This window comes from Oryza glaberrima, chromosome 3 (genome assembly GCF_000147395.1).
Source record: "Oryza glaberrima chromosome 3, OglaRS2, whole genome shotgun sequence".
Lineage (NCBI taxonomy): Eukaryota > Viridiplantae > Streptophyta > Magnoliopsida > Poales > Poaceae > Oryza > Oryza glaberrima.
In genome coordinates this window covers 12,821,130-12,837,388 of record NC_068328.1, presented here as the reverse complement: position 1 = coordinate 12,837,388, position 16,259 = coordinate 12,821,130, and the positions used below count along the sequence as shown (strand labels likewise).

General features: G+C 45.8%; 1 non-coding gene across 1 annotated transcript; it reads left to right on the top strand.

Annotated features, from left to right (window-relative positions):
* The first annotated feature begins 3,667 nt into the window (after positions 1–3,667).
* LOC127769155 (small nucleolar RNA R71) lies at positions 3,668–3,774 on the top strand. Its single transcript, XR_008016721.1, has one exon. It is a non-coding gene; the product is annotated as a small nucleolar RNA R71 (small nucleolar RNA).
* Positions 3,775–16,259: the final 12,485 nt, after the last annotated feature.

Sequence of the window (16,259 nt, the reverse complement as noted above, 5' to 3'; positions counted from 1 at the left end):
TAAGGACTTTATCTTTTCCTTTTATCTTTAGGAAAGTTTCTTTCTTGTCCGACAAGGACCTGTATCCACCCATGGGTATAAATATGTACACCCGGGGTCTATGTAATCTATCGCTACGATCAATACAATTCGGCGCATTGCCACCCTTTTTAGTTCTACTTTTGTTTTTACGTTCCGGCAGAATTTGGCACCCGACGCGGGGCTGCATCGTCTTCGATCTCCGGCGAAGGGATAAGTCTAATGTTCCGCCGGTCCAGGCAATTGTATCGTCTACGTCGGCATCGTTCAAGGCTGCATCAGTACGTTCGACCTCTTGGATTACTCCGGTTTAGATAATATATTTGCCTGGCTATTTATCATATGTCTATGTTAATCTAGTCCTAGCATCTCAATTTAGCTCTATCGGCTGTCTCTTGCTTTAGGGTTTCTGCTGGTATCGGCTAAATCGCCTTGCTAGATTAGATTAGCCTAGGCATCTACCACCCTGAAAACTCAGTCAACGGCTTGATTGTCTAGATATTATGTTTCTTTTGATACTTAGTGTTGCATTGGTTATGTTTGATCTACTAAGTCGTGCTTAGAACCATAATCTCTAGCTTGCTTCTTGATTGCCAATAAGGGTTTCATTGGGGTTTCAGCCGGTGAGTTATCTGGACGTTGCATCGGCTCATAAGGATTGCATATACATATAAGTTGGATTTAGCCGATGACAACAAAGGTTTCACTGTTTAATCTAATCTTGCGGATTTCATGACATCGGACCTCCAGCCGATGTGTGCTTTAACCTTCGGATCGATGCTATTTATCATATCATTGCTAGCCAATCGGTTTATACTGGATTATATTGTTATTTTATTATATCATCATCAGCCCATTGCCTTTATATCATTATCTACATTGGACATATAGCCGATTGCTTAAACCCTATCGCTATCAGCTGGTATCGGCATCGGCTATCGGCTAGAACTACTCCATCGGCTTATCAGCCGATCGACTATTTTGATCTACTATTTGCATATCTTGTCAGTTTCAGGATCAAACTGACTGGCACGCCCGCATCTCATCAAGATTTGGACCTGCACAGGAGTTAAGCAGATCTCCCAGGCCGGTCTGTTCGATTTTTTCGTCAACAACTGCTCTGTCAGCTTGACCACCTCCATTGTTGGGAGCGGTCTCTTGTTGTTGAGGATATCCTTGAGGTAATGTGCGTATGTTGGCACTTGCATAGCGTCCAACAACGGCACGTTGATGTGGTTTTTCTGGATTACTTCAACAAAACGAGCGAACTACTCGTCTTCAACCAAAGCAACTTGTATATATGCAACTAAATATTTGAATTTGAGGAAAACTATCAAAGCTTGAATGAACTTGAGAGCAAACTTGGAGAGGGAATGAAAATGTGTTGAAATGGGGTGGAATTCCTCTCTCGACCGGTTGGCTTAAGTAGTGCACCCACAACGGTCAAATCTGAACTATGGGGCCCACTAGCCGTTGCCTCAAAAAGAGAGGAAGCCGACCGTTGGCCTAGCTGGTTTGGCCGAACCAGTGGGTTCGGCCGAACCCCTGGTGGGCCCAACTGGCCCCACTTTTGGCCATTGGATTCCAACGGTCAGTGTGGTCGTGGCACGGTGAATTTTTGTTTGAAATTTTATTTTGGTTTGCTCTGGAAAATTCATTTGAAGAATTTCCTCAAAATTCAAAAATCCTAAATGCAACTTTGAAATCCAAACATGCGATGATGCAAAAATTTAAATTGTTGAAAATAATTATGAGGATACATACCAATTTACCTGTTGGTGAAGGTCGCGTCATTTAAAGTTCGACGTGCAAGACTGTACCTCCTCCTGATTCAGTTCGTGGATTTTCCACCCGTCTCCGGAGGTGTTGGAGCGGGCGTCTTTGGCTTTTCCCTCCACACCTTTCTTGGCTTCGGTGTGGACGGCGGCTTCTTTTTAGCCGATTGCTCTAGCTTCTTGGCCAGTATGGGTGGTTTTACCGGCGTCTTCCAATAACGGTTCCTGGGCATCGTTGTTTCCTTCTCCAGGAAATTTTGCATGAATTTCACCAGGCTGTTCGTCTTGGGTGGCTCCACTTCGACTACTTGAATATTCTGTGAGTTCGGCCCGTACTTTATCCTGACCATGGAGCATTGTTCTGTCCTCGGTTGAAATTCAAACTTCTCTTCCTTCCCGTTGATGTGGAAACGGATACTCCCCGTTCCCACGTTAATGTTGGCTCCTGCGGTGCTAAGAAATGAGCGCCCCAGGATGAGTGACATCTCTTTTCCCATGTCCATGTCCAGCACCACGAAGTCAACTGGGATGAAGAAGTCCCGTATCTTGACTGGCACATCCTCTGCTATCCCTGCCAGGTAACGGACTGACGAATCAGCCAGTTGAAGGTGCATTTGTGTTGGTGCCAACATCGTGAAGTTGAGCTTGTCAAAGACGTCTTTTGGCATGACGCTGACACTGGCTCCAAGGTTGCACAAGGCCTGGTCGAACTGTTGTGCCCCGATCGAGCAGGTGATCGTAGGACACCCCAGATCTTTCTTCTTCTCCGGGAGCTTGTGGAGTATCACGTTGCTGCATTGCTCCGTCAGCTTGACCACCTCCGTTGTTGGGAGCGGTCTCTTGTTGTTGAGTATGTCTTTGAGATAACGGGCATATGTTGGCACTTGCATAGCATCCAACAACAGCACGTTTATGTGGATCTTCTGGATTACTTCAACAAAACGAGCGAATTGCTCATCTACTGACGGTTTCCTACTCCGTTGAGGAAACGGTAGCAATTGTGTGTCGCAGTACTCTTGTAGGACTGTCTTTTCTGGCTGAACTTCCTTGTCTGCCGAGTCACTAGATGGCGCTTCTTTTGATATCCCAATAGTTCCTGCAGGGTTAGGATACGGCAGATCACGAGTGGACTTATCTCCCCTCGTCGTGATCACCTTGACTTTTTCAACGGAGTCAGGTTGCCCCAGAATCCTCCCAGTTTCATTTGCAGGGACTAAGGATGCCAACTGCGCTAGCTGGGTTTCTATCATTTTATTAAAGCTCAGCTGGTTTTGAAAAGCAGAAGCGAAGCCATCTAACTTGACGTTAATGTTCTCTAGGATCTTCTCATTAGCCGCAAGCTTTTTGCTTAGTGCATCAGTGGTTTTAGCTTGCGCAAAAACGAGATCCTTCAAGGAGGGCTGATTAGAAAAATTACCGTTGTTGTTACCTCCTTGATAATATGGGCGTGGTTGCTTCTATCCCTGACCTCCTTGTAGACGGTACCCGTTGTTGTTGCCCATGTACATCTCCTCCTCACGGGTTTCCGGGCAGTCATTCCCAGAATGACCTGTGTTGCCGCAGACCTTACATGTGACGTGAGAGTCCAAGGTCTTGACGGTGCCTTGTGGCCTTTTGTCGTGGTTGTCCAATCGCTTCATGAGGAGGTCCAACTTGGCAGCAAGCAACTCCGTCTCCTTGACGGTATGCATGCCTCGCTGACAGGTCTGGAGTCGTTCCTCGCTCCAACCCATGTTGGAGACCATCTTCTCTATTAAATCAACGGCTCCTTGAACCGTTTTAGAGAAGAAAGCTCCTCTAGCTGCCGCGTCCAGGTGATCGCGGGACATCGGGGTGAGTCCATTGTAAAATTTTTGCAGGTCAGCCAGTCGTCCATCCCATGAAGAGGACATGCGGCCACGTACTCCTGCAGTCGTTCCCATGCTTCCGAAATAGACTCGTCCTTTGTATGCTGGAAACTTGAAATCCTTCCACGAAGGGCATTGGTTTTGCCCATCAGGAAGAATTTCGAGAGGAATGTCGTAGAGCATTTGTCCCAGGTATTGACAACAGCACGATTGGCATAGAACCACTGCTTTGTTCTCCCGAGGAGGGAGAACGGAAACAACCTTAGCCTGACGGCGTCCGGACTGACGCCCTTGATGGTGTACGTGCTACAGATCTCTAGGAACTGTTGCAGATGAGCATTGGCATCCTCATTAGGCTTGCCACAGAACGGGCTAGCCTGCGCCATCGTGATGAGGCTGGACTTCAAATCGAAATCCACATCTCCCATGTTGATCTGCGGCCCAATGGTCACATTGTCAGCAGAGGGAGCAGCGAACTCGCAGAGAGTCTTGTTAGCCATAGTCTTGAAGGTCGGTGGTGCTGGTACGACTGGTTTCTCTGTCGGTAGAGTTTTATGCGGAGCAGCGACTCGCGGCCTGACGCTCCGGAAGAAAGTTTCTGGATTTTCTTTGGAGTTTTCTGGCAAGTTGAAACCAGTCATGCACTACCCTATTTTCACAACAAAAAGTGAAAACAACCAAGGATAGCCTGCAAAGGAAAATGATTATGTAGAGGTAAATATAAAGTATTATTTCAAGTAATCTCTATTATGAATTTACTAGAAATATAATTCCCAGCAATGGCGCATAAATACTTCTGGTATATTATGGTTACAGAGTTCATCCGCAAGCACACGGATATACCATTGTAGCATTTCACCCGAGAGTATTCCAAGGGTATCGTATTTATTTTATCCCGTGGGAAGATCATGTAGAGAGAACTTGACTAATAATTTATATGTTACTTATGATAATCATATTCTAAGCAGGGGTTAAGATAATCTAAGGGTAGAGTGACACACAAGCATTAGCTACTCCTTCTCAAAATATATTGTCTAAGCTAAGTGGGAAGAAAACAGAAAGATAATCTATTCCTATACTTCTAATATACATAGTATACATACATTCTAGTTAACCGATATACTACCTAATACCCTCTATCCGATGCCCTCCTGGTACTTCGAGAAGCCACCCCTAACTGCTGAGTTCCTTACGACAGCCCGTCATGACCATACAACCGGGGCTAAATACGGAAGAATACCCTCCCCAGAGAATTAACTTAGGATTATATACCGGCGGAGGAATACCCATACTGAGCTGTCACCATCAGCGGCCCACCTCTCATCCGCACTATATAACCCCAAATAATGATACCCCGTAATATAGACACCACACCTAAACTACTATATACTACTCTAATATCATCGTCATGACATAGAGTAATTGCATAAGCAAACATTATACCCGCACCAAAGCATCTCCCAGATAAGCTAGCCGTATATTCAGTATAACATGAACATAATGTAAAGTAGGTACTCATATACTTGGAAAGTATTTCAATACCATAAATGTATAAAGAAGAATATTCTAATAAAAGTACAATGCTTACAAAAGAGGAAAGGAAAGCTACTAGAGCCATACCCGAACTCTTCCGAAGGCTTCCGGACTCCTGATTTCTACTCTATTCCTATTCCACCAGCTAGATACTACTAAACTAAACTTGAGAGTAATGAGAGAGCTCTTGCTTGAGGTGTGTGAGTGAAGTGAGGATGAGAGCTCCTTTTATAGCCTCCCAATGATGGTTGTGATGGTTGGAATGGTCGGTAATACCCTCCAACCATCATTGGGGAGCCATCTCAGCCATCCAGGAGAACCCTGGATCAAACGGAGCTGCGGGAGGTTCGGCCGAACCATGGGATGGGCCGACCTGGCCCAATTTCGGCAGACAGTCTCCTCTTTTGCTCTCATACGTGGACTTGTGAATTTTGGCCCAATTCATCGTGTCAATTCTGAGTTCTTGGCCCATTTATACATAAGTCTAATTGTCGACATCGTCCGATTGATTTATCATTAGAGTTGATGTCGATAGGTTAGTATACCCAATACCAGTATACCCAATACTCTGCAAAAGGTTAGTATACCCAATACTAGTGAAATATTATTATTCTAATATATTTATGCATTGCAAGCATCACTAGTTCTCCTCTATTTTGGTAATATTGACGGTCGAAACTGATCGATAACGACCGTCAACAATATGCAAACATTATACCCACACCAAAGCATCTCTCAAATAAGCTAGCAGTATATTCAGTATAACATTAACATAATGTAAAGTTGGCATTCATATACTCAGAAAGTATTTCAATACCATAAATGTATAAAGAAGAGTATTCTAAATAAAGTACAAAGCTTACAAAAGAGAAGAGAATAGCTACTAGAGCCATACCCGAACTCTTCCGAAGGCTACCGGACTCCGATTTCTACTCTATTCCTATTCCACTAGCTTAAGAACACTAAACTAAACTTGAGAGAATATGAGAGAGCTTTGCATGAGGTGTGCGAGTGAAGTGAGAAGAGGAGCTCCTTTTATAGGTAGGTAATTGTCACGTCCAAAAACGACCCTAAAATATATCCTTTAAATTATGCCTAGAATAATTAAAATCCGTGTGAAAGCCTCCAAAAATTAAAATGTGCAAAGTAAAAGTCAAACAAGGCTTAGAGGATTTTTGTATATTTCCTAAAAGCCTAAAATGTGTAAATAAATTTTAGTGGAATTTTTAGAGCACAAATAATAATTAAGAAGAAATAAACAAAGTTAAAATGATTTTATAAAAAGAAAAACCCTAAAATTCCCCCTCTCCCCCTCTTGGGCCGGCTCGGCCCATCTCCCTCCCCCTCTCTCTCCTCTCCCCGCGGCCCACTCGGCCCCTCCTCGCGCGCGCGCCGCTGACGGGCGGGCCCGCCCGCCACCCTCGCTGACAGGTGGGGCCCACCCGTCATCCCCGACCTCCCACCGCTCCCGCCACTCCGCCAGCGCCAAGCGCCGCCGCCGCCGCCGAATCTGCCGCATCCCGTCGTCCCCGCGTGCAATCAATAGGGGGGAATTACTTCCCGTGATCCCCTCTCCCTTTCCCCCCATTTTTCCCTCTCTCTCTTCCGTTCAAACGGGCGGATTTGCCCCCGCAAATCTCGCCGGCGCCATTGATGGCGGCCGACCTCCCGCGCCGGTTTCCTTTCCTTCCGGCCGCCTTCTCCCCCTTCCAACCCTATTTAAACCCTTCCCGTGCACCCCCCGTCCGTTTCTGCCTCTTGCCGCCCTTCCTCCTCGCCAGATTCGAGCTCGCGCCGTCGCTCTCTCTCTCCGCCGTCGCCGCTGAGCTCCGGTCCGCCGCCGTCGTTGCCCGGGACCGCCTCCCACCTCGGCGCCGCTTCCTTCGGCTTCGCCGCATCCCCGCCGACCTCGTCCACCTCTCCGTTTCGGTCGCCGACCGCAAGAGCGCCGCCGTCCCCGTCGACCCGGGCCGCGCCACCGCCTCCCTCCGCTCCGGCCGTCTCCTCCGTCACCGCCGTCACCCCGGGGTGAGCCGTGGACCGCTGCCTCGTTTCCCCCTTCCCTCCCCTCTCTCGGCCGCCGCTCCGCGCGCCGGTGGTCGCCGGCGGCGACCATCGGGGTGTGGGCGCGCCGCCTCCCGCCGACCGCGCCGGCTTGGCCGCCCTCGGGCGCGCCGAGTGGCTGCCGCGTAGGGCCTGGTCGTCAGCCGCCCGCGCCCTCAGGTGCGGCTGACGCGTGGGGCCCACGGCGCCGGCCGATGTGAGCCCGGGTGCACCCGGTCCACCGTGGACCGTGAGGCTGCCGCGTGGGCCCCACTCCCGTGGACCCGGTCCGCGCGCCCCCTCCCCTCGGCTGATGCAATAAATCTCTTTTAAATTAAAATTTAAATGAAGAAATTCGTAAATATTCATTTAAAAAGCATATAAACTTCAAATGGCCATAACATGGCCATTTGAACTCGGAATTGGACAGTTCAAGTCTCTAATTTTTCCTTAAGAAGTCAAGAACCCATTTTTGTGCTTTGTTCCTGCTTGTTATGTGGAGTTTATTAGAGTAAATGCCCTTTTCTTTTCCGTTGGTCGTGTAGACGCTGCAGCTTCGGAAGATCCGCTCTTCGTGGAGGTTGAAGCCGACGTTTGGGAAAGCGAGCAAGGCAAGTCACATCATCCTTGAACATATTGAATCCCAGTTCATAAAATTATTTTGATTTAAATTAATGCATTATCGCTTTATTTAAATTCCCGCGTTATCACTGTTTTATTTAGCCATGCCTATTTACCTTTGTTATGACCTTATTATTATTGCTATTGTTATTATTACCTTGTTCACCCTAGAATAAACAAAACCCCAACTAGTGGACACTCTACTCAGGGCACCACTAGTATGTATTTAGGTAGATGCTTCGCTGGTTAATTAGGCAACATTAGGTGGTTTTACAACTCTAGACTTTGGGAATATTCTCATCACCTGTACACTATGGAATGGTTGGATTATTGTGGAATTGGATTCACACCTCCCCCTCTATTCAAAACCCTCAAAATGGTTTTAGGCTGGGCTCGGGGTGCATGGTTTTGATAGTAGCACCTTGGCCATATAAGGACCGGTCTTCGGGCCTCTGTTGCAAAGCACTACCGTACTTCCACATGTCTAGTGGGTAAGGCTTAGTTTGTGGCTCAGTCTGGTTATAAACAAAAGTACACGGATGGAGATGGATGAAGTCGGGGGTCGATGGACATCTCTAGGGAAAATGAAGGCTACACGAGCTGCTTCCTGGTAGTCGAGATGTCATGGCACAGGGCCGGTGTCCTGCTGCTAGGGGCTCAGTCCTGCCTACCTGTCTCGGAGGTTCCGGCCGTAGGTGGGGTTGGGTCGGTACTCTTGTCTATGGCTAGGATGGGTTGGAAACTATGTCACGTCTTCCGTCCGTATGCCGTGGTGGTATGTGGCACGTGGTCACACGTGAGGAAGATGTGTCTTGTGGGTAAAGATGTACACCTCTGATCAGAGTATAATCTATTCGAATAGCCGCGCCCTCGGTTATGGGCAAGCCGAGCAATGTACCCAAGTTAGTGTTTTAATTCTTAAAACCTGCTTAAAAACTAAAATGAGGAATGGTTGGCCTGGGTTGGCTTGGGACGAGCTGGGACCCAGGGTCGGGTTGCCAGTTCGGTCTGAATCATCGTAGGCCTTGGGTTAAGGCAGGTTCGTGTGGGTTCACGGCCTTGTTTAATAATATTAAATAGTTCTAGGATCGTGTTTTAAATTTAGCTTTGAGCAACTAAGTGTCTTTAAATGCTGTTTACTGCAAAACCCTAACCCCCCTATATTATAACTCCATTGTACTCCTTTGCATTTATTCTGCACTTATGGGTGTGTCTTGTTGAGTACGGTGGTTGTACTCAGTCTTGCTAAATTTTTCCAAAACCCAGAAGAGGAGCCCCTGGATGATGAAGGCTTTGGTGTTTAGCTCGTGCCTGCCGTCAAGCGCCTGTGGTCGTCGCCCTAGTCTTCCTCTGTTTTCCCGTTTGTCTTTGTGTGTGTTGGGCCTTCGCCGCCCATGTAATAAATTAACTATTTACGCTTCCGCTTGATAAACTCTGAAATGTATCAACTTTTGGTGTACCTTGCCTCCTGGGACAAGGAATAATACACGCACGTAAGGAACGCCCGTTGGGTTATTTCCGGTCGTGACATGGTTTTACAACTCTAGACTTTGGGAATATTCTCATCACCTGGACACTACGGAATGGTTGGATTATTGTGGAATTGGATTCACACCTCCCCCTGTATTCAAAACCCTCAAGATGGTTATAGGCTGGGCTCGGGGTGCATGCTTTTGATAGTAGCACCTCGGCCATATAAGGACCGGTCTTCGGGCCTCTGTTGCAAAGCACTACCGTACTTCCACATGTCTAGTGGGTAAGGCTTAGTTTGTGGCTCATTCTGGTTATAAACAAAAGTACACGGATGGAGATGGACGAAGTCGGGGGTCGATGGACATCTCTAGGGCAAATGAAGGCTACACGAGCTGCGGCCCGGTAGTCGAGATGTCATGGCACAGGGCCGGTGTCCTGCTGCTAGGGGCTCAGTCCTGCCTACCTGTCTCGGAGGTTCCGGCCATAGGTGGGGTTGGGTCAGTACTCTTGTCTATGGCTAGGATGGGTTGGAAACTATGTCACGTCTTCCGTCCGTATACCGTGGTGGTATGTGGCACGTGGTTACACGTGAGGAAGATGTGTCTTGTGGGTAAAGATGTACACCTCTGATCAGAGTATAACCTATTCGAATAGCCGCGCCCTCGGTTATGGGCAAGTCGAGCAATGTACCCAAGTTAGTGTTTTAATTCTTAAAACCTGCTTAACAACTAAAATGTGGAATGGTTGGCCTGGGTTGGCTTGGGACGAGCTGGGACCCAGGGTCGGGTTGCCAGTTCGGTCTGAATCATCGTAGGCCTTGGGTTAAGGCAGGTTCGTGTGGGTTCACGGCCTTGATTAATAATATTGTATAGCTCTAGGATCGTATTTACAAAATAGCTTTGAGCAACTAAGTGTCTTTAAATGCTGTTTACCGCAAACCCTAACCCCTTATATTATAACCCCCTTGTACTCCCTTGCATTTATTCTGCACTTATGGGTGTGTCTTGTTGAGTACGGTGGTTGTACTCAGTCTTACTCAATTTTTCCCAAATCCAGAAGAGGAGCCCCTGGATGATGAAGGCTTTGGTGTTTAGCTCGTGCCTGCCGTCAAGCGCCTTTGGTCGTCGCCCTAGTCTTCCGCTGTTTCCCGTTTGTCTTTGTGTGTGTTGGGCCTTCGCCGCCCATGTAATAAAGTAACTATTTACACTTCCGCTTGATAAACTCTGTATTGTATCAACTTTTGGTGTACCTTGCCTCCTGAGACAAGGAATAATACACGCACGTAAGGAACGCCCATTGGGTTAATTCCGGTCGTGATAGTAAGGACGGTTGTGATGGTTGGAATGGTCGGTAATACCCTCCAACCGTCATTGGGGATCAGTCCCAGCACTCCATCCAAACCTGCATTCATAGGCGCCACGGGAAGTTCGGCGGGTTTTGGCTGAACCATAGGCTGGGCCCACCTGGCCCAAACTCGGCAGGTGGCCTCCTCTATTGCTCCTTTATGCAGACTTGTGAATTTTGGCCTGATTCATCGTGTCAATTCTAAGTTCTTGGCCCATTCATGCATAAGTATGATTCTCGACATCGTCCGATTGATTTATCGTCTGAGTTGATGTCGATTCTGCTCCACTTTTATGGTTATTCTCTGCAAAAGGTTAGTGAACCTAATACTAGTGGAATATATTATTCTAACATATATATGCATTGCAAGCATAACTAGTTCCCTTCTATTTTCGTAATATTAACTGTCGAAAGTGATCGCTAATGACCGTCAACAAAACCCCCCAAGGTTGAACTTTTGCTCGTCCTGAGTGAAGGATGAAAGGAACAAAAACTTGGTTGTTGATCAAGAGTTGCTACTATACTATATATCTCAAAGGTACAGGCGCAAGGTATATGTATTCTCTCTTAGATTAAATAATCTTTGGCACGGTGGCTTACCCTTACCCCTATTCCCACGAGACACTGCTTCTCCTTGCCTTTATCGGTTGAAAGACAGAACAACAATTTGTTAACAACCAAATTTGGTAATTCAAGTATTGGAGATGAAGATAGAATTGAAGCGGAATCCAAGATGGAGATCGTTCCGGAAACAGAGCGAGAATCGGCTAAAGTCCGAATCGGCTGCGATTAGGATTGGGAGAGTTCGAGTCGGACAAGGTTGGCCGATAAAGCCGATTCCGACAATATGACTCGGTACACGTTGTCAGGTTGAGTTAATGTGCTTCATGAGGATTGCCGTGCACGGATTAAGTCCTGAACAGTCAATTGTATCTATTAATTAGGATATTTCATGTAATTTCCTTAGAGATAAGTTTGGGCAAAAGTCTGCCGCAAAGACTTATGGTATTTTAGAGTTTGTTAGAGGTAAGAGTCGTGTCCGATATGGACATATTTTGTTATGTAATCTCGGGTATAAAAAGATCCCGAACCCCATGTAATACAACAACACACGTTGTCGGGATTAGTGCTTCCATCTTTATGATACTCTAATCTTGTTTATGTAATTCGTCGAGTTATCATATATTCTGTATAATCTTCGACAATATCGTCATCTAACCTTCAATCGACTAACATCTATTATTGGAAGGCAGCCGATTAGGTTAAATATCTATGTTGACTTAGATTATACAGGATATCTACCACTATATGAAACATACAACAGCTTGATTGTCTAGATATTGTCCTTCTTTTCAAACTTAATGCTGCATCAGTTAAGTTTGATCTATTAAGTCGTGCTTAGAATCTCAATCTCTAGGCTGCTTTTGGTTGCCGATTAGAGTAGTATTGGGGTTTCAGTCGATCTTACTTGATTTAGCTCTATGTTCCATATGCTTAATTGATATCCTAGATCTGCCCTTTATGTTAAGATCTTATTACAACAAAGTATATTAGGCTTCTGTTTGATATATTTTACTTGCTTTAATATCTTATTATAGAGTGGTATCGGAGTATTAGCCGATACATGCTAAATCTATCTCATCGGCTATGCTATGAACATCTATAATCTCATTGTTAATATATATTTCGATCTAAGTGATTTATACTGTCTCGGCATGGCGACCGATCTATCCCAATCACTTGATTTAAGTATATATCGACATAAGGATTATATATTGTTAATATCTACAGCCGATCGAGTAGATTTAGTTCTTTCTTACTGATTCATGATTGCCGATCGATTCACATATGACATCGGCTCAAAGATAAATGATACGTCATCGGCGGCTGGCCGATCGGCTACCATTTATGGATTTAACTGTGGTTTCTTTGTCTTTATTTCTTGTTGATTGCAGGATCAAATCAACTGGCACGCTCACGAACCTAAAGGCAAGATTTTTGGACCTGCACTGAAATTAAGCAGATCTTCCAGGCCTCGTGTTTTTGCATCAACACGCTTTTGGCATGCCCAGTGGGACACGGCAAGCATGTCAGCAGAAAAGCAATCTCCGTCCTCGATGGGCAAGTCGACAGATCCTCAAAACAAGCCTCCAAATCCAACTGGGTCTGAAGTTCATGAAGGGAACATTGTTCCAATCACTATGGACAAGCTCTTACTAGAACAGAAGAAGGATGTCGACCTAATGATGAAGAATGCTCAGGAGAAATTCATGAAGTCTTTCGTAGAAACCCGTGGGAAAGTTTACCAAAAGTACAAGGTAAAAGTAGTTGCTGCCGATGAAGTCGGCTCAAGCTCATCTCAAGGTGATAAAGGTACTGATGGTGAACTACGCGACAAATATGATGGTTTTCAGGAGGGAATGGTTGAAGATCTTGGTCCAGATGGCAATGGATTACAACCTCAGTTTAACAACTTCCAAGATTGGATTGACTACGCTGTGCAACATGCTTTGATCAATCAATCAGGAGTCTTAGTCAATACTTTAACAAACATGGTGAAGTCATTGGTTGATGGCACAATAGCTGAGCATCAAGCTACAGGGCCAGTCTATCTGCCAGGTTGTGTTTTCCCAAACTATAGGCCTTTGGTTACAGCTAACCAACAGGGTTCTTCCAACGTACCACCAACTCAGCCGACAGCACCGGTTACGACTTCTGCTTTAGCTGCACAAGCTGCACCACCAAATGACCAATCCTCAACTGTTAACCAGAGAACAACCACAGCATGCTGGGCAAAATGTCAGTCGGCTGACTCAGGAACAGGTGGCTGCTATGTTCTTGCCAAATCCACTAGCTGCCGATCCAGTACAGGCATTGCCAAGTCAGCAGACATCGCAAAGACATCCGACGGTTCAGCTGATTCAGCAACTAAACTTGCAACATGCATCAGCTAGGTTGAGAACACCTGATAATTAGCCAAGGCAGCACGTAGCAACTCAAGTTATCCCTGAGCACTTGGTTCATAACGTACAGCCAGATCAATCGGTTGTGCCTCAAGGTATTCCTGAACATCTGGTGCGTAATATCCAGCCGAATATCCAGAATTACCACGGGGATAACTTGAATTATCAATTACCAGCCTCCTTCACCTCATGTCCACCAAGGGGGATCACCTTAGCCTCAGTTTGCTCCTCAGTTTAATCAGTTTGAGTCGATACAACAGCAGACACAAGGGGTACCTCAGCAGAGACAGTGGGCCGATATGATTGCAGATGTGATGAGGGAGCAGTTTGGGCTTAAGCCAAAGGATACTGGGAACTTATATCGGCATCCATACCCTGAGTGGTTTGAGAGGGTTCCATTGCCTGCCCGATACAAAGTGCCAGACTTCTCAAAATTTTAAGGGCAAGACAATGTTTTGACTTATGAGCATGTCAGCCGATTCTTGGCTCAGTGTGGTAAAGCATCGGCTGTTGACGCCTTGAGAGTTAGGCTATTTCCTTTGTCTTTGTCCGGATCGACTTTTACTTGGTTTTCTTCTCTACCATACAATTCTGTCAATGGTTGGGCCGATTTGGAAAAACAGTTTCACATCTATTTTTGCAGTGAAATTCATGAGATGAAACTTTCTGACTTGACAGCAATTCAGCAAAGGCATGATGAATCTGTGCAGGATTACATTTAGAGGTTTAGAGAGACGAGAAATAGGTGCTACAGCTTGGCTCTAACAGATTCTCAGCTAGCCGATTTGGCTTTTCAGGGTTTGATAGCTTCGATTAAGGAGAAATTTTCATCCCAGGAGTTTAAAGGCCTATCTCACCTTGCACAGAAGGTAACCTTGCATGAACAAAGGTTTGCAGAAGCTAAGAAGAACTTCAAAAAGATCAATCATGTGTACCCTTACATGTATGGTTCCGACGAAGAAGATGATTCTAAAGTAGCATCAGCCGAGTGGGTCAGGAGCAAAAAGGTTGTGCCTTGCCCGTGGGTGAGGAGTTCTGGAAAAGAAGAAAGATTCGACTTTGATATCATCAAGGCTGACAAAATTTTCGATTTATTGCTTCGGGAGAAACAAATTCAACTTCCTGCTGGTCATATAATTCCATCGGCTGAGGAACTTGGCAAAAGGAGGTACTGCAAATGGCATAATTCTGGATCTCATTCTACTAATGACTGCAAAGTTTTCAGACAGCAGATCTAGGTGGCCATTGAAGGGGGAAAGATCAAATTCGATGATTCAAAGAAGCCGATGAAGGTAGATGGTAATCATTTCCCTGTTAATATGGTGCATGCATCCGGAAGGACAGCCGATGGAGGGAAGAATCGGAACTTTCAGATGAATTCGGCTAGAATTATCAACAAGTACCAGAGAAAATACGACAAGCTGCAGGAGAGGCATTATGAAGAAGATGATGATGGTTTTGATCCTCATTGGGACTGTGAGTTTTTCAGATTCAGCTGGAACGAAGGTATGAGGCTGCCATCTATTGAAGATTGCCCTGGATGCAGTGATGCTGTAGAGAGGTCAAGCCGATCCTACAATAGAAGCAATCAGCTGAGGCAGACAAGAGTTCCTATTCATCAGAGATTGGGCCCGGTGAACCAAGACCGTGATCAAGAAGATAATGAGGATAGAAAGACTCAATGGTGTCCTTCTGGTATTTTCACGAGGAATAAGAAGAGAAGGGTTCAGAGATTGAGGAACAGAGAACGTTTTCAAGAGGTGGAGCAAGAAATCAACCATCGGCTGAAAAAAGCAAAGCCCAGGCAAGAGTGGCATGTTAAAAGCCAGGTTGCAACAGCCGATGAGGTTGTAGCCGATGAAGCAAAAAGTTTGGCCAAAGGGAAGAGTGTTGTAACTGCATCGGTAAACATGGTTTTCACGTTACCCACGGAATTTGGAGCCAGGCAAGCCGATGTTGATGAAGTTGAAGAAGCCTCTGCTAGGTTGGTTTTGTCACCAGAGCAAGCAATTTTTGAGAAGCCAGAAGGGACAGAGAATCGGCATCTCAAACCATTGTATATTAACGGCTGTGTCAATGGGAAGCCGATGTCTAAAATGATGGTTGATGGTGGGGCTGCTGTGAACTTGATGCCATATGCTACCTTCAGGAAGTTGGGCAGAAATTCAGAGGATCTCATCAAGACAAACAAACATGGTTCTCAAAGACTTTGGTGGCAATCCATCGGAAACAAAAGGAATTTTGAATGTGGAACTAACAGTCGGCAGCAAGACCGTCCCTACAACGTTTTTTTGTCATCGATGGGAAGGGTTCCTATAGCTTGTTGCTTGGAAGGGATTGGATTTATGCTAATTGTTGTATTCCTTCTACCATGCACCAATTCTTGATTCAATGGCAAGGTGACAAGATTGAGATCGTGCAAGCCGATAGGTCAGTTAACGTTGCCAGTATCGATTTAGCTCTTTGGGAGATGGACGGTATTGATTGCCTGTCTGGAAAGGTTTGGGATGGAGATTTTCTAAAAGTGTCCAATTGTGATATACAGCCAATTGAAGATGGAGAGCCCAAATTATTATTTAGAGGGCGTCGTGAAGGGTTGAAACGTCTACACCAAGGACACAGTAGATGATCTCGATGACAAG